The 23152-nt window shown below is 39.3% G+C and overlaps 1 long non-coding RNA gene across 2 annotated transcripts; it reads left to right on the top strand.

The window, feature by feature from the left end:
• The first annotated feature begins 74 nt into the window (after window positions 1–74).
• LOC109457580 (uncharacterized) lies at window positions 75–10387 on the top strand. 2 transcript variants are annotated; one of them, XR_012496931.1, is made up of 3 exons: window positions 75–213; window positions 1075–1297; window positions 10135–10387. It is a non-coding gene; the product is annotated as an uncharacterized LOC109457580 (long non-coding RNA). The 2 variants fall into 2 exon arrangements; XR_012496930.2 differs by having other exon boundaries at window positions 100–213; window positions 860–1297.
• Window positions 10388–23152: the final 12765 nt, after the last annotated feature.

The following is a 23152-nucleotide window of genomic DNA, read 5'->3' on the forward strand; positions in this document are numbered from 1 at the left end:
AGCCAAGTTATAGAGCGGGAAGGGGAGGGAGCGCGGGGACCCGACGGCCGCGCGCACGCGCGCGCACGCGTCCTGCACGCTCGGGGCGCGAGAGATGCGGCGGTGGCCACCCGTAGGGCGAGCGGGGTCTCTGAGGAGAGAGAAGGAGGGACTCACGGAAGGGGAAGAAAAGCTGGAATGTCTCACACCGAAAAGTAGCAACAGTGTAGGAAGGTGGGAAGAATGAGGTGCCCGCGCGTCTCTGACGCTGCACGACCGAATTCGTACGCGCTGGCTCTCCCGAGAGAGGGCCACGGGGCCAGGGGGCGGGGCTAGCGGGGCGGAGCGAGCGCGTTGCGCGCCGCCCGGAAAGCGTAAGGGCTGGCTCGCGGGGGTGGGGGTTGGGGGGGGGGGTGTGCAGTCTCCGTGAGGGCGGAGCTTGAGTTGCTGGAAGAGGGATAGGCTCGCCAGTTGTGGTGGTGAAATGACTTTTAGTAATAGTTAATCTTTTATGAGTGAGGATTACGGAGGCCTGTCTGCTACCATTGTGGAAACGGCCCTCTGAGGGGAGCGGAGAAGAAATGAATTCCGGAAGGCTGTTGCAACCCCTTCTCACCGGCGGGCGCGCGTGGGGCGGGGGCAGAGTGGGCGGGGCACAGTGCCCCCTCCTCCGCGCCTTATATGGCTGGGGGCGCGCGCCTGGAGGCGGGGCGAGGCGTGGCGTGGCGTGGCGTGGGGTTCGGTTCCTGGCTAGAGCTCGCGTCCCGTGGGGCCCGCGCACCTCTCGGTGGAGGGCGGGTCTGCCAAGGAAACGTGGGAGAGGCCTGAGTTGTGAGGGACTGGGTGGGGACTTCATCTTTAGCGTGTCATATCTGTGCAGGCATCTTAAATTTTCCTGAGTGAGCACGGAAAAATCCAAGTCCTCGAGACACCGTGTTCTAGGGGAAGCAGGATGAACGGCACCGACGCGGCCTGGTGTCGCCAGGAGTTCTACCCTAATCGCTGCGAAGAAGCGGGGATGAGCAGCTGGCAGGTTTGCTGTGCTCCCGCCTGCTTTCCCAGCCTGGCCCTGAAGCCGTTTCTTTCTACTTGTAGTGAATTTCCCCGCGCTGCCCCTGAGGGCCCCGGAGGAGCTGGCGGGCGCCCCCACTCCACCCCCGCGGGTTCGGGCCTGCGGGGCTGATCACGACGCGTTGCTGTGACGGCAGCCATGGGGACTCAGGGCTGCCTGGTGCTCCACACAGGCATGTTGGCGCAGATTCAGGCCACGACTGCAGAAGTAACTCGGAAATGATAAACTACTGCGCCTTGTTTTGCTGTAAGTTTCAGGGGACCCAAACTCTAGCAATAGCTGTGAATATATCATTATTTTTATCGCTAGACTAGTTTTAGCGCTAGAATAAAATGCGTTAGAATCGTTTTATGAGTCTGAGGGATAGGTGGTTCCTGATACGGTATTACATACATGGGTCTTAACTGAGTTCATTTTAAAGACTGAACAATGATTAATAGAAGACCCTACTAATGGGCGTGTATGGACCAACTCTACAGGGTGCTTAATGAGAAACAGCTATACTGGCTTATCAAATTCATTTTTCTGTATTGTTCTCAACACCTATTTGTAAAAAAGCCATCCTGTTGAGAGGTACTTAATGTTTTGTCCTTCGTGATGCAAAAATTCAAACTTGGAAATAAAACTGTTGGACAATTTAATATATTCAACATAGAAGTGACATTTAAATGATAGTACATTGAATGCAGACAAATGGGAATATTTAGTCTTCAAGCCTTATATAAAGACATTAAAGAAATTTCACTGCTACAGCTGAGGACTTCCTGCCACTTTGGGCAGTAATTTGGTTTAACTTGCCTTCAAGCATCTCCAAACTCGATACACTTAATGAGCAGAAACCTAATGAGGATTTCTTAGAAAAAGAGTTTGGTGTGATTGGTCTGGAGATGTCTCAGCTTTGCTGCTGCTGCTGAAATGTAAACTCGGTAAGTTATTACTAAACTGCAAATTTTTTATCTCTAGCATCTTTCCTACCTGTCCTGTAGATGTGTTCGGTTAATATGAGATAATTTATGTGGAATTGCTTTATAGCAATAAAAGCACTGCATACCTTTCTATATTTATAGTTAGAATGAATGATTCCATTGGCAGACTTGACAGTAAACTGATTAAGCTGAGGTAATTGGGGCAACTGAGAGACAATTTCAGTGACAGGATTGTAACAGGATTAAGGAGGCACTGTTTCTATGTATGGAAAAGGTCTTTTGCGTTATTAAACTATTTTCAGTGTCCAAATCTTTGGAATTGTGTAGGCATCATTTGAAGAGTGGAAGTAAAAAAGGTTACTTACTAGTCTATACAAATTGAATTTTGAATAACATTTGCTTTTTATCTAAATATTTCACATTTGTTTAAAAGTCCTGAATTTCTTTTCAGTTAAGTTTTCTAGACTTTTATCAAGAAAGATAGTTTTCAAGTACTTAATACATTCCTCAAGGGGGGAAAATAGGCTCAGAGCTACATGTGATAAACTCAGTGTTCTAAAGTACCTTACTGGGTTTGGGAAAAAATCAGTAAGTTAACGTACATTATCCACCGATCCTATAAACTACAGGATGTTTTGGCTAATGAATTATAAGCTAACATCCAAAGTTCTTCCCCACAAGTTTAAATAACAGCAAATAATGTAGTTTCCAGTGCATTGTAAAATGTCATTTTATAATATCTGTCACCTTTTTAAGTGTATGCAATAGAATTAACTATCAGCATTTTGATACTCATCATCCATGTTTTTTAAAAAGTGAACTAGCTCTTTGATAGTCAAAGTTTCACATTGTATTGGTATTCTATCCCTTGTAGCAGTGGTTCTCAATTGGGGACTGTTGCCTCCTGAATGACATGTGGCAATATCTGGAGACATTTTGGTCATAACTAAGGTGTGGGGGCTACTGGCATCTAGTGGGAAGAGCCCAGAGATATTGCAAAACATCCTACTTTGCACAAGGCAATCTCCAACAACAAAGAATTAATCAGCCCAAAATGTCAGTAGTGCTATGCTCTTGAGAACCCTGACCTACAGAATTCAATTCTTATGTAGTATGGTTTTAGGCATGAAAGTCTTATTAGTTATCATTCTTTCCTGCAACCAAAAAAATTGCCCGAATATTTAAATTTATTGCATATCCTGTAATCATAATGTTCTAAAAGTTGTCAGTCAGTTGATCAAAATACAAATATCACAATTTTGAATTATTAAAAAGTTTTATTGAAATGTATTTTTATGAGATTAGGCTTTTTATCATTTAGCTTAAGTTTCTATGAATGGATACTACTGATTGCTAGCATTTGACAGAATTCAACATCAGTTATTTTTTTCTCTTTTTCATTTTTAGAGATGTAAAGACCAAAGTATTTTGTTCATTTAAGTTGAGAGGAATAAAAAAAAAATTTAATATATTAATGTGGCTCAATTCTTTTTATTCCTTCTGAGTTATATGCTAAAAAGCATTTACTGACAGTGATCTATCAGAATATTCCTAATGACATTAAGTTCTCCAGTTTAGTTTGGTTTAGAAGCAAGGCATTAAAATCCCAACTTGGAAAAATAATCTCTCACCTAATCATTAATTTTCTCAGTATTGACTGTTTAGTGTGCTCGCGGTTGTGTCCTATGTACCATATTTAATATGTACCATATCATGTTTCCCCGAAAAGAAGACCTAGCCAGACAATCAGCTCTAATGCATTTTTTGGAGCAAAAATTAATATAAGACCCGGTCTTATTTTACTATAATATAAGACTGGGTCTTATATAATACAATACAATACAAGGTCTTATATGATATAATAATAATACCGGATCTTATGTTAATTTTTGCTCCAAAAGACACATTAGAGCTGATTGTCCAGCTAAGTCTTATTTTCGGGGAAACACAGTATTCAAATTCAGGATGGGTAAGAGATATTCGTTTTGTAAAGGCCAAAAGGGTAAATCTCTTTGTACTTAAGTACCCAAAACAGTATCTGATTTAAGTGATTGTTTATTAGTAGTTATTGGATGGGTGGGTGGATGATTTAAGTGATTGTTTATTAATAGTTATTGGATGGGTGGGTGGATGATTTAAGTGATTGTTTATTAGTAGTTATTGGATGGGTGGGTGGATGATTTAAGTGATTGTTTATTAGTAGTTATTGGATGGGTGGGTGGATGATTTAAGTGATTGTTTATTAGTAGTTATTGGATGGGTGGGTGGATGAACAGTTGAAAGAATGAACACTTTAGGGTTAAATATTCTTGTAATAATACAAGCTAGAAATGATAGGTGATAAGCAGGGAAGCTGGTAAAAAATGGTACCTTCTGGATATATTCTGAAGACAGAATTTTCTCAAAGTTTGGATATGAGAGAAGGGGAAGCATCAGCTATTACTGCATGGTTTTTGTCCTAAACACTGGAAGAGTTACCATTTACTGAGATGGGGGAGACAGAGCAAAAGGATGAGGAAACACAATTCCAGCTTTCCTTCAGTGCCACATTTGTGTTTCTAAGCTTAATTTAGCTATTCAAACCTATAGTTATCTGTTGAAATATAAATAATATGTGACTTTTAATCTCATTAAAAGACCTACACAGTCATTTTTCCCACAAAAATGATGGGATGTTCCCCCTTTGTTTCTAACTCCAATGCCTAAAATTCAAACATTTGACAATGTTAATTGTAACTCTTCTAAGTAATGTTAATTATCTGATTTATGTATATTATATGTACCTTAGGACAGGTTTTATAGTTAAAGACTGTTCAGTGTCTTAATAGAATTTTAAAGTTTGTTATATTTTAAATCAATAACTCTACACAGGTATTTTTTTTAAGACAGGTTTAATATCAAACGTTGGATATAAAAATAGACTTCTCAAACTCAAAAACACCAAAACCATGATTTGGGTTGGGATAATTGAATCATAGTTTTCTGCCTTCGTCAGATCATGCAAATGCAACTGCAATATTAAAACTCATGATTTATATTAATTCAGGTTAATATGCATTGTTAGAGTTTTCCACCTTGGTGAGGCTAATCCAAAGAGGCACATTTTTCTCTCAGTAAGTTTTTGAAACTGAATTTTTCTTCCCGTTTGTTTCAGCAGAGAAAATAATATATGCAAAGACAAAAAAATTAACACCACGTCAATAAGAGGATAATTATGTCCCCATTTGTTATGATCTTTTGAAAAGTTAAACCAAAAGTGTACATCTGTCTGTATTAACATTATTAAGTATTTTATGAGTTGGCAAACATACTGATAGTGCCCCTTACTCAGTTCCACCCAAGTACAAGATTCTGAGGGTGTAGGTTCTCAGAGTCCAGTGAAGGAGACAGATACATACATGTCAACTTTATTACATGTTTCTGATAAATGTTGAGATATAAGCAAATGTTGAAGGAGCATAAGCAGAAAGAAATTCCTGTAGCTACTGACATTATCTTTGCATTGATAGCACTCCTCTTAGGAGAATAGGTTGTGTGCACTAGAATAATTTTGCTTCTTTCTCCTTTGACAGTCTGTTTTCTTCTTAAGCCTCACATTCCTGTCTCCTATCTCCACAAACCTACTGGTTTGTGCAAATTATGTTCTTGCCACCTCTGCTAGATAATGGCAGCTGCAGATACTCCTCTAGTCTCCGAGAACTGCAGCTGCCCCTTTTGGAGCAAAAGCATCCTTCTGGCTAGCTAATGCTCGGACTTCCTTTCTAAGTAAGGTATCTTCACCAGGATCCCTTCATGGAAACCACACATATAGGTAAAAAACCTAATGGCTGTGCCAATTATAAAGACTGGACAAGCTGAGGAAGGCAATTTACATTTTGTATTTACTTGGTTTATATGTATATGATACATATAAAATACCATATACTATATAATGTGTATTGTTCAAAATTATTGTTTTTTCCCCTTACAACAGGGCTTATAAACTCTGTTGGTAAATAATTGAGAATTCTCATTTTGGGGAACTAAAGAGTCTGGTCACCAATTCCAACATGTGGGGTGTATGTGTGTGGGAGGAGGTTCCCCACACTGACAGGCAATTATGTGACATCATCTGGATAGTCTACAATTTAACTCAATTCTGACACTGCCCAGAGATAGCATCAAATTCCACAAGTTAAGGGCTCAGTCCCACAAGCCAGCCTTTCCCTTCAGAGGCAATCTCAAGCCCAGGTTGTTACTTGTACTTCTGACCAACCAGCTACAAATCAGAGGTTCCCATGACTCCCTCCTTGGGTTACATGTTAAGGCGTCAGTCCTACAAGACTGCCTTCCCCCTTTCAGAAACCAGTCAAAAGCCTAGGTTGTCTCCTATGCTTCTCACAGACGCTCTCCTCAGGTTCGATTAGTTTTCTAGAGCAGCTCACAACTCAGAAACATTTCACTCATTAGGTTACTGGTTTATTATAAAGGATGTAACTCAGGAACAGCCAGATAGAAGAGATACATAAGGCAAAGTATGGGAAAAGGGCTTGGAACTTTCATGCCCACCCTGAGTGTGCCACTCTCTTCACCTCTCCACCAATCCAGAAGCCTCTGAACCCCACCCTTACGGGTTTTTATGCAGACCTCATTACATAGGTATGGCTGATTTAATTATTGGCCATTGATTGAGTCACCCTCCAGCTCCTCTCCCCTCTCTTTTTCTTTCACCAAGGAGTGGGTTGGAAAGTTTCAATGCTTTATTCAAGGTTGGTTCCCCTGACAACCAGCCCCCATCTTAGGTGCTTTCCAAAATTCACCTCCTTAACATAAACCCAGTTGTGGTGAAAGGGCCTTGTTATGAATAACAAGACACCCATTTCACACTGATGACCTTGAAGCCATTTCAAGAGCTGAGGACCAGAGACCAAACATAACAAGATGCTCCCATTGCTCTTATTGCTCATGAAATTCCAAGGGTTTGGGGAGCTCTGAGCCAGGAAACTGGGTATGAAGACCAAATATGTATTTTTTATTATAAGTTACAATATCAGAAACTATAGAGATGCCTTATCACCAGTGTAATCTAGTTAGAGAGAGTGGCCAGTAGAACTATGGGTTCATAATAGGAATTCCCCATCTTTGAAATATAACTGATTCATTTATCTGCCTGAATTGACAGATCATCTCCTACTTTTCCGTCTTTGTGCTGCCTATGCTTTCTGTAGAAAGTACCTTGATTCCCCGAAAATAAGCCCCAGTTAAGATCATCAACCAGACAGACACATTTAGTACATTATGACAATGTTCCAGAAGAAGATGACATGACTATTTGAATAAATGTAGATTGTTGTACGTGAGAAAATAAGACATCCCCTGAAAATACGCCCTAATGCGTCTTTTGGAGCAAAAATTAATTAATGTAAGACCCGATCTTATTTTCGGGGAAACACGGTTGACCCTAGAATTAAACTGGAATGTCGTAGTTTACATTTTATAAATGTTATATCATTCTAAAGTAAGGAAGCCACTAATTGCAATTATCTGTTCACACACTTAGTAGTAAATACAGTAATTGAAATTCTAGAATCAGTTTAAAAAGAAGCTTTAAATTCTGTATAAGGTCATATATAACATTATTTTTGGATTAGGTTTTTGGTTCCCAAGTTTTTAAGACACTAGACTTAATATGAAAATTATATTCTCATTGCAAAGGAGAGTTTAGAGAAAAATACTAAAAAATATTTTAAAAATTACTTTAAAATTTCAGATATTTTTAAAAGTCATATTTAAAGAGAAATATTTTTCTAATAAAACATTAGCCTATCTTTTTGTATATCTTTTTTTCTATTTATTGCTGGTTTATAGAAATACTCATTTTTGTATATTGTCTTCCCCTCAGCAACAGTGCTACGTTTTTTAAATTCTAATTGTAGATTCTTCAGGTTCTTTACACGCGCAAATTATATAAATTATACTAACATCATTTTTTAAAAATGTAAATACCTAAAAGCCAAGTCAGTCTTGAAAAACAAGAAAGCTGGAGAATTTATACTAATAGTAAAAACATACATGGGTGATTGGTTTATTTAAGACAAGTGCATTTCCCAAGGTGGTTTTCTCAATAATCATGCAAGGTTAAGTGACTACCATGTGGACAAAAATATATACCTTGACCAGTACTTCACACACCATGCTCCAAAATCAGTTCTGAAGGGATTGCAAATGTAAATGTGAATGATAAAATAATAAAGTTTTTAAAATGAAATATAGGAAAGCTTCTGCATGACCTTTGATAGGCTGTGATTGGGGAAATCCCCAAGTCCACCTTCAGGTTTAATTTACTAGAACGGAACTAAGGAAAGCTGTTCTACTCATGGTTACAGTTTACTACAGTGAAAGAATTGCAGATTAAAATCAGCAACAAGAAAAAGGGCATAGGGCAGGGTGCAGGAGAGACCAAGTCCAGAGAGCTTCCAGTAGTCCTCCCAGTGAGTTGTATGACAGTGCTTGCTTCTTCCAGCAACAGTGTATGGCAGTGCACACAGTGTTGTCAACCAAGGAAGCTCAGAAAGCCTTGTTATCCAGGGAATCTTATTGAGGGGTCAGTCACATAGTGATGGCTCTCTTCCCATATTGCTGACCTTATTCTCTAGCCTCTCCAGACATCGTGGTGATACCGAATGGCCAAGGCTATTCCATAAATCACAAATGGCCAAATGGCCAAGGCTAACCATAAATCACATTGTTAGCAGAGACTACTTGGCATGTCCTAAGGCCCCAGGTAAACAGAAACTCTCTTATGAGGCAGAACATGCCAACGGCTTACAGATTACTTCCCAGGAGCCACGGGCAAGGACCATTCCTTTCTCTGGAAAAAGTTAATCTTTTCCTACACATAGGTAAAGATTTCTTACACGGGAAGTACCAAACACTTTAGCCATAAAGATTTTTTTTAAATGATAAATTGTTCTGTATTAGGAATTTTTATTCACTGAATGATTAAGCGATTCAAAAAGTAGTAGAAAGTATCTGATACATATATTTGATGAAGACTAGAGTCCAGATTATGTGAAGAACTCATACAAAGCAATACGAAACAAGTTCAATTGGGGTCTGAGGGTGGACACAAAAAGCACTTTAAAAAAGATGTACAAACCTCATCTTTATTATCAGCCTAATGTAAATTAAAGCCATAATGTGATACCACTATGTACCTCGCCAAAATGGCTAAAATAAAAAGATGGACAATACTAGAGTTGACAGAGGTGTGAAGCAGCCATACTTCTTGTACAGTGTTGGTGAGAATATCAGTTGGTGCAACCACTTTGGAAGACTGGCAGTATCTACCAAAGGTAAACATAGTCATACCCAGTGACCCAGAAATTCCATTTCTAAGTGTATACCCAAGAGAATATGCATGCATTCAATCACCAACCAACATATATTAGAATATTCACATCAGTACTATTCATAATAGCAAAAAAACTGAAGAATACTCCAATGTCCATTCATGAAGAATAGATAAACTGATATAGTCACACAGTGGAATATGATACAGCAATGAGAATGAATACAATACACAACTATGCAAAACAATGTGAATGAATTTCACAAACAAAATGTTGAGGAAAGTGAGACACCAGAGTACATTCTATATGATTCCACTTATATAAAGTACAAAATCAATAATTAGAAATCAGGATAGTAGGTATCTTTAGGCGTACAAAAACCATACAGTGACTGGAAGGTGCACAGAAGGGATGCTGATAACTGCTTCTTGAGCTGCATATTATGTAGGTAGTTTCAGTTTGTAAAAATTAAGTTGTATACAAGTTTTTTCTTGCATTAGTCAAGTTTACATTTATCAGATAATGTGAGAAGCTCATGCTCGAATAGAAACAGTAGAAGTGAATTACTGTGCAGCTTAAGCTTAAATAAGGCTTAAGCTTCAGGTTCCCTCACTTTCATGGTGAGGGACGATAGATAGCCAAGGAAATTGACAGTCACATCCGGGGTACGATGTGAGGTGCCTCACAGGTTACACAAATGACTGTATCCAGTACCTGCAGCTGGAGAAAAGAACCAATTTCATCCAGCAAGGCTAATCCCTGGGGCCTATAACCGAGGACCTGACCCTTAGCTAATCATAATGTCATAATCTCATTTACATTGCAGTTACTATGACTCCCATCATGCATGTGACACCATGACAGTTCTGGAGGAACCAAATAAGGAAGAAAGCGGGAAACTGAGGGTCCTGCCCAGGGGGAGGAGATGAATGAACCACATGAATGGGACACCACCAATTCCCACCCTGGTAGGGATAAAACCTGTGATCATGACTTCCTCAACGTGACTCGTTCTCTGAGTTCACCCTCATTTCAGGTGTGTACTTTAATTTTCAATAAATCACTTTCACTTCCCTGCATCTGTCTCCCTCTTGAATTATTTCTTGCACAGAGACAAGAACCTAGTCACTGCTGCTCTGAGTTGAGTCCTCTCAGACATCCTCGTGGGCCTCTGGTGATAATGAGACCCAATAAGTGCTGGGAGCAGTAATGGATTCTAGATGCAGTGAGAAAGCCAGGTTGCAGACAGAAGCATTTTTATGTAAACATTTATGGTTAAATTGCCTAAAAAGATATTAGAAGAAAGGGACTTGAATTGCCAATCCTCCGGTAATTTGTTGTATTCTCATTCTAAAAAATACTCACTTTGTGCCTAATTTTGTCTCTATATATATGTTATTCTTTGTCTTAAATATGGACAAACCCCCCCCCACACACACACATACACACACTGTATTTCACTAGTTTATAAACTTCAGCTCCTACCTACTTAGATCTACCCCTGAGGAGTCAGAAGAGCTTGTTCTAACCCTACCTATGGTTTGATTTTTATCACCGGCATCAAATCTTTCAGTTCTTGTCCTTGCGTTAATAGTCTTCATTTTTATTCAAGAAACTCTAATACACTAAGTTATCATAGTTTGTCAGTCATTGTTTCAAGTAAAAGTGTGCTGTGGAATAAAGCAGCTATTCGAGCTTATAACTCAAAAGACTTACAGTGTGCTTTTTTGAAGATGTTGTACTTTAGTATGCAGAAGTAATTTGTGGGTATTTCCCATTCAGCACGCAAAATGTTAAAAGGATATGTACTCAATAAATAAAATTAATGGTTTTTACTAAGTTTTCCAAGGACATTCTTAAACTGCTCCCCCCCCCCCCTTTTCCAACATCTGTACGACAGGGTAAAATTCAATGACTTAATTCATACTAGCAGTTTTACTCACCATTGCTTTTGCACCATCAATGCAAATACCAGTGTACATGTTCCAAGATAAACAATGACATTTTAAAAAGTTTATTTAAGATTATAATATTGCAGTAAAGTTGTATTCAAATAAAAGATCTTTGATGATTAGTTGGTGCTGATACTGGCAAAACAGCAAATCCAGCAAAGTCTGTTACCCACCCATTTTTTAAGGTAAAATTAAAATTCTGCAGAAAAAAAAAAATCTTCATGATTTCAGTTAAATCTTTAAAAAAGGTACTGTATATTTGGAAAATGGAACTTTCATGGTTTATTTTACTGACTTTTCATCTAGCAGGTATTGCCATGTCACATAGCTTCATAGTATTTCGTGTGCTCCAGCCATGAAAATAGTGATTCACTCTGTAAAATGTTTCAGTGGTTTTTTCATTTCTAATTTCAAAAGGTAGAATAAATAATGGCTTGAATTGGCTTATATCTATTTTTAAACATTCAATTCCTTTTTCTTTAAACGTCAGTCTCAAAATGAAACTGCAATAGTGGAAGGTCCAAGATGGCAGATTAGGTGAACACTATGTCTGCTGTCTCCCAGGATCACACCAAAATTACAAATAAATTGTAGAACAATCAATCTCAAGAATCATCTGAAAACTAGCTGAACAGAATCCCTATAACTAAGGACCTAACGAAGAGACCACATTGAAACTAATAGGAGGGGCAGAGACATAAAGCGGGCTTATCCCAAACCCACAGATAGTAGTTGAACACCGGGAGGGACACCTCCTTGGCAGAGGTCCCCCGAAAAGAGAGAAGGATTCCAGCCCTACACTGGGCTCTCCAACCCAATGGTCCTGTGTTGGGAAAAGGAATTAACCACAACATCTGACAATGAAAATCAGCAAGGATTCTGTCTGTCTCTCCCAGTGAGATGAAAGATGGCTAAAAACCCAGACGCCCTCTTAAAAGGCCCACACACAGAATCACTGGCTTGCAAACACTCATCTGGTCTCTCGTGGAGGGGTGGCAACTTGAGAAGCACCAGAGACGTACATGGAAGACTGATTTGTGTGGCTTCAGAATGAAGGCTAGGGGGACCAGCCATTGTCCCTGTGTGGATCCTGCCTCACATGTAGTCTAGAGGAGGGCACAATCTTTTCTATGTTGAACCCTCCCCCAAAGGGCCAAACCTGAGGCCACATTGGTAAAATCCACTCATGCACACCACCATAGTGATACCCTGGGTTCCTGCCCCACAGAGCTAGTACAGCATTGTTGGGGCCACTTTTGGCTACCGAGCAGCTGGCTTACCCCAAGAGCTGTGGAAGCCTTTTATAGCAGTGGACAGCCAGCTGCAGCCCAAGCAACTTTTGGTGGTGAGCAGCAAGCTACACCCTGCAGGACAGCCTCTCTTGTGTGGTTCTCGGGGAACTGTGGGCCTGAAGTGAGCAGTGGCTGGGGTGAGCAGTGGCTGGGCATGGTGTTCTCAAGGAATTTTTGTGAAGTGGTCACAGGCCCAGCACTGGTGCAAAAACTGAAACTGCATTAACTCTGTAAAAACCACCAGCCACACCTCATAACTCCCTGGAACCTGGCTCCACCCACCTATGGATGTATTGCAGAACGTGAGGGGCAGGGACTCTCAACACTGCGTAAACCAGCTGACCCATGCACCTAAGGAGGTTCTTTCAACAGCTGAGCCTTTGGGCAGCCAGCAGGAGACAATAGGCACAGGGGGCCCCGAGCCTTTTGCTAAGCTGCCCCAGGCCCAATACTGGTTGCAGCTCACCTTGGTTCATAGCAAGGACACCCCTAAATGCCTCCAGGTCCAGCACAGGCAGCAACCAACCACATATAGCTACATAGCTCCTACGAGGCCAGTCACAGATAAGACTGAAATAGACCTGCATGGCAGCTCCTCCCCAAGAGACACCAGAGACAGCACACACAGAGGCTGGCTTCAGACCACACCAGAGCACTACCTGGTTAGATCCACAAATAAAGGGTGGACTCAACAGGCACAAGAGCCTGTGTGGGGGCAAACTCCACTTGAACAGGTCAGCCCCCACAAAGCAGCTCATACTCCGTGGGCATAGCCAATCCTGACAGTCAGCCTGGGAGTCAATCCCACCCACTGACGTGCCAAAAAGGCAACCTAGGCTCAACTATAATAGAATACACACAACACATACAAGGGACACGCCTAGAACACACACACAGGAGATCAGGGTAATCGAACCATTGGACCACACAGGACACATACTACATAAGGCCACATAGGAAAGGCTAGAGATCTACCTATTAGAAAAAAGCAAACACAGAGAGACAGCCAGAGGGAGAGAACAAAGTGACATGTTCTAAATAGAAGAAACCTCCAGAAATAGAACAAAAGAGAGGCAACCAACCACCCAGAGACAGAGTTTAAAACACTGCATATCAGAATGCTTAAGGAACTCAGAATTTCAACAAAGAGATAGTAAGTATAAAGAAGGACATAGAAACCGTAAAAACGAACCAGTCAGAAATAAAGAATACAGTTCCGGAAAAATGGCGGCGTGAGGTGAGCCTCTGTAAAGCTCCCCTGGAATTTACAAAGAATCGAACAACAAAAACTCCACAAAGGACTCCCTGCACAGCAGACAGGCAAGACGAAGAGGCCCACTACCGACCGAAATCACCTACAGATGGGAGATTCGCGCGAGTGGAGGGAGGAGGAAAGGGAGAAGTGCGCAGAGACGGAGTCGCGCGGCCGCAGGACAAGGACCCAGCTCAGTGCGCCGAGCTCGCTGCTTCCCAGAACTACCGCAGCTGCGGGAGATCGGACTGCTAGGGCTCCGCCAGGGCTCCACAGGGCTGAGGGGACAGCATATAACACGGCTGAACCCAAAGCTCACGGCAGAGACCTCGGAGAACAGACTGAGGGAAGAAGGCTGAAAACGGTGGTTTAAGCCCGCACTGCCGAGCAGAGAACGGAGCCTTAGGCACTGAGACTAGCCGCCCCCTCCCTCCCCTCCCAGAGCTCGCCCCACCCCCACCTCGCGGTGCTAGAAGCGAAACAGTAGCAGTGTCAGATCAAAACAACAGAAAATTTGCTGTATTTGAGAACGGTGGCCCACAAACACAAATCCACAGCCCAACTAGTTCCGGCAAAGGGGAAAGAGCTGTGGAAGCAGGACCGGCTGTGGTGGTAGTCAACGCCATTGCTCTGCGCCACCTCTCACAGCTCACCCCGCCCCTGACCCCATCTCTCTGGGCAGATCCCTGCAGGAGTAAACAGAACTGCTGAAACATACGGGCTCTGAATCAGGAGCTGGAAGAGCTTTGGAACATCAAAAGCTCTCCGCATACCCACCAGGACACTGCGCCCTGTGACCTAGACGAACTATTAACAGAGGAGAAGCCCGTCTCCCAGGGAATCCCCCCAGTGTGTGAGAAGCTGGAATAGTGCAGAGAAAACATAGCACTACTTTGTGAGAGAGGAAAAAAAAAAGCCTGCAGTCGGAGAAAAAGTAAAACGTTCTACCAACAAGTACTGGAAAACAAAAGAAAGACCTCTTCCTATCAACTTGTTGCAGAAGTCACTCCTGTAGATGTCTAGGAAGAGAAATAGTAAACCAGTAATCGCCATGAATCACCAAGGCGACAAGATAGCTCAGAAAGAAAGTGAAATATCTCCAGAAAAGGCACTTAAAGATACAGAAATATGTGACTTAAATGACAGAGAATTCAAGACTGCAGTTCTGAAAAAACTCAACGAGATACAAGAAAACACAGATAGGCAGTTAAATGAACTCAGAAACTCAATTAAAGAATAGCATGAGCATTTTACGAAAGAGATTGAAATTTTAAAAAAGAACCAAATAGAATTTCTGGAGATTAAGAACTCAATAGAAGAAATTAAGAATGAAATAACCAGCTTAGGTAGTAGAGTTGACCAGATGGAGGAAAAAATCAGTGACATCGAAGATAGAAACCTGGAAATGACACAGCTAGAAGAAGAAAGAGACTTGAGACTTAAAAGAAATGAAAGAACTCTACAAGAACTTTCAGACTCCATCAGAAAGAGCAATATAAGAATAATGGGCATACCAGAAGGAGAAGAAAGAGGGAAGGGAACAGAGAATATATTCAAACAAATTGTCGATGAGAACTTCCCAAATTTGTGGACAGAACTGGACCCTCGAATCCAAGAAGCAAATAGAACACCTAGTTACCTCAATCCCAACAGGCCTTCTCCAAGGCACATTGTATTGAAGCTGTCTAAAATCAACGACAAAGAAAGAATCCTCAAGGCAGCCAGGGAAAAGAAGACGGTAACTTACAAAGGAAAGCCCATTAGATTATCATCAGATTTTTCAGCAGAAACTCTACAAGCCAGGAGGGAGTGGAACCAAATATTCAAACTATTGAAAGAGAGAAACCATGAGCCAAGAATAATATATCCAGCAAAGATATCCTTTAGATATGAAGGAGGAATAAAGACCTTTCCAGACATACAGAAGCTGAGGGAATATTCTAATACACGACCTGCACTACAAGAAATACTAAAGGAGGCTATTCGACCACCATCAACAGGGACAATTTGTGGCATCCACAACTCAAAAAGGGGGAGAGTAAAGGCCTGAACCGGAATAGGGGAATGGAGAAAGCAAGCGTGCTGAAGATAATGGAATACTCTAAATATCAAACTTACTTTTACATAAACTTAAGGGTAACCACTCAAAAAAAATCTAGAACTGAAATACATACTGAAATAAAAGAAGAAACAGAGGGAAACATCATAGAATACCACCACACAGAAATAATAGACAACAACAAAAAGGCAAAGAAACAATGGAGACACAGCCTTACCAGAAAACTAAAGATAGAATGACAGGAAATCCTCACATATCAATAATCACCCTAAATGTAAATGGACTGAACTCACCAATAAAAAGGCACAGAGTAGCAGATTGCATCAAAAATCTAAACCCAACCATATGCTGTCTCCAAGAGACACATCTCAGCTACAAGGACAAGCATAGACTCAAAATGAAAGGGTGGAAATTGACACTCCAAGCAAATGGTGCCCAGAGAAAATCAGGTGTAGCCATAATGATATCAGATGAAACAGACTTCAAGGTGAAAAAGATAATAAGAGACAAAGATGGACATTTCATAATGGTGAAGGGGACTGTACAACAAGAAGACATAACAGTCATCAATATTTATGCCCCCAATCAGGGAGCACCGAAATACACCAAGCAACTACTAACAGAACTAAAGGGAGAAATTGACCAAAACACAATTATACTAGGGGACTTAAATATATCATTGACAGCTATGGATAGATCATCCAAACAGAAAATAAATAACGAAATAGTAGCCCTAAATGACACATTAGATGAAATGGACATAATTGACATTTATAGAGCACTTCATCCTAAAACATCAGATTATACATTCTATTCTAGTGTACATGGAACATTCTCAAGGATAGACCATATATTGGGACATAAAATCAGTCTCAAGAAATCTAAAAAGATTGAAATCATACCATGCATATTCTCTGATCACAAGGCTTTGAAATTGGATATCAACTGTAAAAAGAAAGCGGGGAAAAACACAAATACATGGAGACTAAACAACATACTTTTAAAGAAGGACTGGGTCAGAGAAGAAATTAGAAGAGAGATCAAAAGATACATAGAAACAAATGACAATGAAAATACATCCTACCAAAATTTTTGGGATGCAGCGAAAGCAGTTTTAAGAGGGAAATTTATCTCATTACAGGCCTATCTCAAGAAACAAGAAAACTCCCAAATAAATAACCTCACGTTACACCTTAAAGAACTAGAAAAAGAAGAACAAGTAAAACCCAAGGTCAGCAGAAGAAAGGAAATAACAAAAATTAGAGCAGAAATAAATGAAATAGAGAACAAAAAGACAATAGAAAAAATTAATGTGACAAAGAGCTGGTTCTTTGAAAAGATTAACAAAATTGACAAACCCTTGGCTAGACTTACTAAGATAAAAAGAGAGAAGACACTGATTAACAAAATCAGAAACGTAAAAGGGGAAGTTATCATGGACATCACAGAAATACAAAGGATCATCCAAGAATACTATGAAGGACTATATGCCACCAAATTCAACAACCTAGAAGAAATGGATAAGTTCTTAGAAACATATAGCCTTCCAAGGCTAAACCATGAACAACTGGAAAATCTAAACAGACCGATCACCAGTAACGAAATTGAATCAGTCATCCAAAACCTTCCCAAAAGCAAAAGTCCGGGACCAGATGGCTTCACTAGTGAATTCTACCAAACCTTCAAAGAGGATCTAATACCAATTCTGCACAAACTCTTCCAAAAAATTGAAGAAGAAACAGTACTCCCCAACTCATTTTATGAGGCCAACATTACCCTGATACCAAAACCTGGTAAGGACAGCACAAAAAAAGAAAACTACAGACCAATATCTCTAATGAACGCCGATGCAAAAATCCTAAATAAAATTCTAGCAAATCGAATACAACAATGCATTAAAAAGATTATTCATCACGACCAAGTGGGGTTCATCCCCGGGGCACAAGGATGGTTCAACACACGCAAATCCATCAATGTGATACATCACATAAACAAAATAAAGGACAAAAATCATATGATTATATCAATTGATGCAGAAAAAGCATTTGACAAGATACAACATCCATTTATGATTAAAACACTTAATAAAATGGGTATAAAAGGAAAATACCTTAACATAATAAAGGCCATATATGACAAGCCCTCTGCTAATCTCATAATTAATGGAGAAAAACTGAAGCCCTTTGCTCTACGTTCAGGAACACGACAGGGATGTCCCCTATCACCTCTACTTTTCAACATCGTGTTGGAAGTCCTTGCCAGAGCAATCAGGCAAGAGAAAGAAATAAAAGGCATCCAAATTGGGAATGAAGAAGTTAAATTATCACTCTTTGCAGATGACATGATGCTATATATAGAAAACCCTAAAGACTCCACCAAAAAGCTTTTAGAAACAATCAGTGAATACAGTAAAGTTGCCGGCTACAAAATCAACGCACAAAAGTCCTTTGCCTTCCTATATACCAACAATGAAATCTCAGAAAAAGAAACACAAAAAACAATTCCTTTTGCAATTGCAACAAAAAGAATAAAATACCTAGGAATAAACTTAACCAAGGATGTGAAAGACCTATATGCTGAAAACTATAAGACTTTTTTGAAAGAAATTGAAGACACAAAGAAATGGAAAGACATTCCATGCTCATGGATTGGAAGAATCAACATAGTTAAAATGGCCATATTACCCAAAGCAATATACAGATTCAATGCAATCCCCATCAAAATCCCAATGGCATATTTTAAAGAAATAGAACAAAAAATCATCAGATTTGTTTGGAACCACAAAAGACCCCGAAAAGCCAAAGCAATCTTAAGAAAAAAGAACACTAATGGAGGTATCACACTTCCTGACTTTGGCTTGTACTACAGGGCCACAATAATCAAAACAGCATGGTATTGGCAGAAAAACAGACACATAGACCAATGGAATAGAATTGAGAACCCAGAAATAAAACCACATAAATATGGACAGATAATTTTTGACAAAGAAGCTAAAAACATACAATGGAGCAAAGACAGCCTCTTCAATAAATGGTGCTGGGAGAATTGGATAGCCATGTGCAAAAGAATGAAACTGGACTGCTATTTGTCACCATGTACCAAAGTTAATTCAAAATGGATCAAAGACTGAAGCATAAGACCTGACACAATAAACTGCATAGAAGAAAACATAGGTACTAAACTTATGGACCTTGGGTTCAAACAGCATTTTATGAACTTGACTCCAAAGGCAATGGAAGTAAAAGCTAAAATAAATGAATGCGACTATATGAAACTTAAAAACTTCTGCACAGCAAAAGAAACCATTGACAAAACAAAGAGGCCACCAACTGAATGGGAGAAGATTTTTGCAAACAGTGCCTCCGATAAGGGGCTAGTATCCAGAATATACAAGGAACTCGTGCAACTCAACAACAAAAAAACAAACAAACCAATTGAAAAATGGGCAGAGGACTTGAAGAGACATTTCTCCAAAGAGGACATACAAATGGCAAATAGACATATGAAAAAATGCTCAACATCACTAATCATCAGAGAAATGCAAATCAAAACCACAATGAGATATCACCTCACCCCAGTCAGAATGGCTATCATCAACAAGACAAATAATAACAAATGTTGGAGAGGCTGTGGAGAAAAAGGAACCCTCATACACTGTTGGTGGGAATGCAGACTGGTGCAGCCGTTATGGAAGGCAGTGTGGAGGTCCTCAAAGAATTACGAATAGAATTGCCATATGACCCAGCAATCCCTCTCCTGGGTATCTACCCAAAAAATCTGAAAACATTTAGAGATAAAGACACGTGTGCTCCAATGTTCATTGCAGCTTTGTTTACGGTGGCCAAGACATGGAAACAACCAAAATGTCCTTCGATAGAGGAATGGATAAAGAAGTTGTGGTATATATACACAATGGAATACTATTCGGCAGTAAGAAAAGATGATATAGGAACATTTGTGACAACATGGATGGATCTTAAGAGAGTAATGCTGAGCGAAACAAGTCAGACAGAAAAAGCAGAGAACCATGTGATTTCACTGATATGTGGTATATAAACCAAAAACAACAAAAGAACAAGACAAACAAATGAGAAACAGAAACTCATAGACACATACAATAGTTTAGTGGTTACCAGAGGGGTTGGGGGGTGGGAGATGAGGGTAAGGGCGATCAAATATATGGTGATGGAAGGAGAACTGACTCTGGGTGGTGAACACGCAATGGGATTTACAGATGATGTAATACAGAATTGTACACCTGAAATCTATGTAATTTCACTAACAGTTGTCACCCCAAGAAAGTGAAAAAAAAAAAAAACATTGTCACAGCCCATTATGGGTAATAATTTACAATTTTAAGTTTATATTAAAGTGAAAAATAAATTGTGCAAAAAAATAAAAATAGGATATAATAATGGAAACAAATAATATATTATAGGGAATTAACAGTAGATTAGATGAAGCAGACGATCTAACCAGAAATTTAGTGGATAAGGAACCAGAAAACACCCAACCAGAACAACAAAAAGAAAAAAGAATCCAAAAAATTAAGGAGGGTTTAAGAGGTCTCTGGGACAATATCAAGCATACCAGCATTTGCATTATAGGAGTACCAGAAGGAGAACAAAAGAGAGCAAGGAATTTAAAACGTATTTGAAGAAATAATGACAGAAAATTTCCCTAACCTGGTGAAGGAAATGGACATACAATCCCAGGGAGCACAGAGTCCCAAACAAGATAAACCCAAAGAGACCAACTGAGACACATCATAATTAAAATACCAAAGGTTAAAGACAAAGAGAGAATCCTAAAAGCGCAAGAGAAAAGCTGTTAATTACATATAAGGGAGCCTCCATAAGATGGTCAGGTGATTTCTCAACAGAAACTTTGCAGGTAAGAAGGGAGTGGCAGGAAATATTCAAAGTGATGAAAAGTAAGGACCTACAGCCAAGATTGCTCTACCCTGCAAGGCTGTCATTTAGAATTGAAGGACAGATAAGGAACTTTCCAGACACAAAAAAGCTGACCACCAAACCAATATTTCAAGGAATCTTAGAGTGACTTCTTCAAGATGGGAGGGGTGTTAAGGATGGATGAAAGGTGAAGGGATTAAGAAGTACAAATTAGTTGTTACACAGTAGTCATGGGGATGTAGGTTATAGCATAAGGAATATAGTCAGTAATATTGTAATAACTAGATATGGTGCCAGATAGATACTAGATCTATCAGGGTGATAGATGGGAATGGGGTTGGGGGCAGGGTGAAAAAGGTGAAAGGATTAAGAAATACAAATTGATAGTTAATGCAGTATGGGGAATATAAGCAACAATGTTATAAAGATTATGTAAGGTGCCAGATGGGCACTGGACTTATCAGGGGGATCAAGTCATAGACTGTGTAGATGCCTGGCCAATGTGCTATACACCTGAAGAGCTGAAGTAGAATAACTAAATGTATAGGTACATATAATCATGGGATGTGGAATACAACATAGGGAATATAGTCAATGGTATTGTAACAGCTATATAAGATGTAAGAGGGTTAGTAGCTTGGGGGTGGGTTATCACTTTATGAGACGTTTAAATGTCTATTATATTGTGTTGTACACCTGAAACTAATAAAAAAATAAAAAAATAAGTAGGGAGGGTGTCCAATACAGTTATTTGTTTACTGGCTAAACATTCCCTCACAGACAGTGCCCTGTGAGCTGGCACATTTTCATGATGCAAGAACCATGAATTGTTGGTGAAAAGTTCAGGTCATCTAACTTTTTCACACAGCCTTTTCAGAACTTCCAAATAGTAAACTTGGTTAACTGTTTGTCCAGTTGGTACAAATTCATAATGAATAATCCTTCTGATATCAAAAAAGGTTGACAACATCATTGCAACAAGTTCGTGAACTTAATTGTCAGACCTCATATTTTTAAGTTTTTAAGGAACCTCCATTCTGTTTTCCATAGTGGCTGCACCAATTTACAATCCCACCAATTGTGCGCAAGAATTCCCTTTTCTTCACATCCTCACCAACATTTGTTATTTTTGTCTTTTTGATGATAGCCATTCTAACAGGCATGAAGTGATACATCATTGTGCTTTATTTGCATTTTCCTGATGATTTAGTTATGTACCTGTTGGTCATTTGGTCTTTGGAAAAATGTCTATTCAATTGCTTTGCCCATTATTTAATTGGATTATTTGTTTTTTGCTAGTGAGTTGTATGAATTCTTTTTATATTTTGGATATTAGCCTCTTATCAGATATATAGCTTGCAAATATTTTTTCCTATTAATTCCTTTTGTTGTCTTTTCTCTTTGTTGATTATTTCTTTTGCTGTACAGAAGCTTTTTTGTTTGATGTAGCTCCACTTGTTTACTTTTTATTTTGTAGCTTGCTCTTTAGGCGTCATGTCCAAAAAATCATTGCCAAGACCCATGTCAAGGAGATTTTTCCTATGTTTGTTTTTAGGAGTTATGGTTTCTGGTCTTGTATTTAAGTGTTTAATCCATTTTGAGTTCATTATTGTGAGAGGTGTAAGATAGTGATCTTGTTTCATTAATATTTACATATGAATATCCAGTTTTCCTACCTTCATTTATTGAAGAGATGGTCTTTTCTACATTAAATATTTTTGGCTCCATTGTCAACTATTTGTTGACTTTATGTGCATGGGTTTATTTCTCGGTTCTCAATACTGTTCCATTGGTCAATATGTCTGTTTTTATGCCAGTGTTACACTGTTTTAGTTACTATAGTTTTATAATATAGCTGGAAATCAAGAAGTGCGATGCCTTTCACTTTGTTCTTTCACAAAATAACTTCTGCTTTCAAAACTTACCATTAAGAAAATAAAAAGGCAAGCCATAGATTGGGAGAAAAATGTTATACACATACACATGAATATATATCTATATATATTTGAAACTCAAATGAGTTATTACTACACACGCTTTATATGTCTAAGATTAAAATAACTGGAAATATCAAGTGTTGGCAAGGATGTGAAGCAACAGAAAGTCATGAATTGCTGGTGAGATTGTAAAATAGTGCAGAACTTTGGAAATCTATGTAGTTTCACATCTTGTTTTAGAACACATTTACACAAACAAGTTAATGTCAAGAAATGCCATGAAAATTTATCTTATTCCAAAAATAAAGATAAAATTGTATAGAAATTCATCTTAGTTACAATCAGTGCTAGAAAATCATGAAACATTATTTACATTTTCCTCAGGAAAAGAAAGAACATCCTAAAAATTTAATGCAAGACCAAATTATTGCACAAGTTT

This window comes from Rhinolophus sinicus, chromosome 17, assembly GCF_057876585.1.
Source record: "Rhinolophus sinicus isolate RSI-liver-muscle chromosome 17, RSI-T2T, whole genome shotgun sequence".
NCBI classification, from domain to species: Eukaryota; Metazoa; Chordata; class Mammalia; order Chiroptera; family Rhinolophidae; genus Rhinolophus; species Rhinolophus sinicus.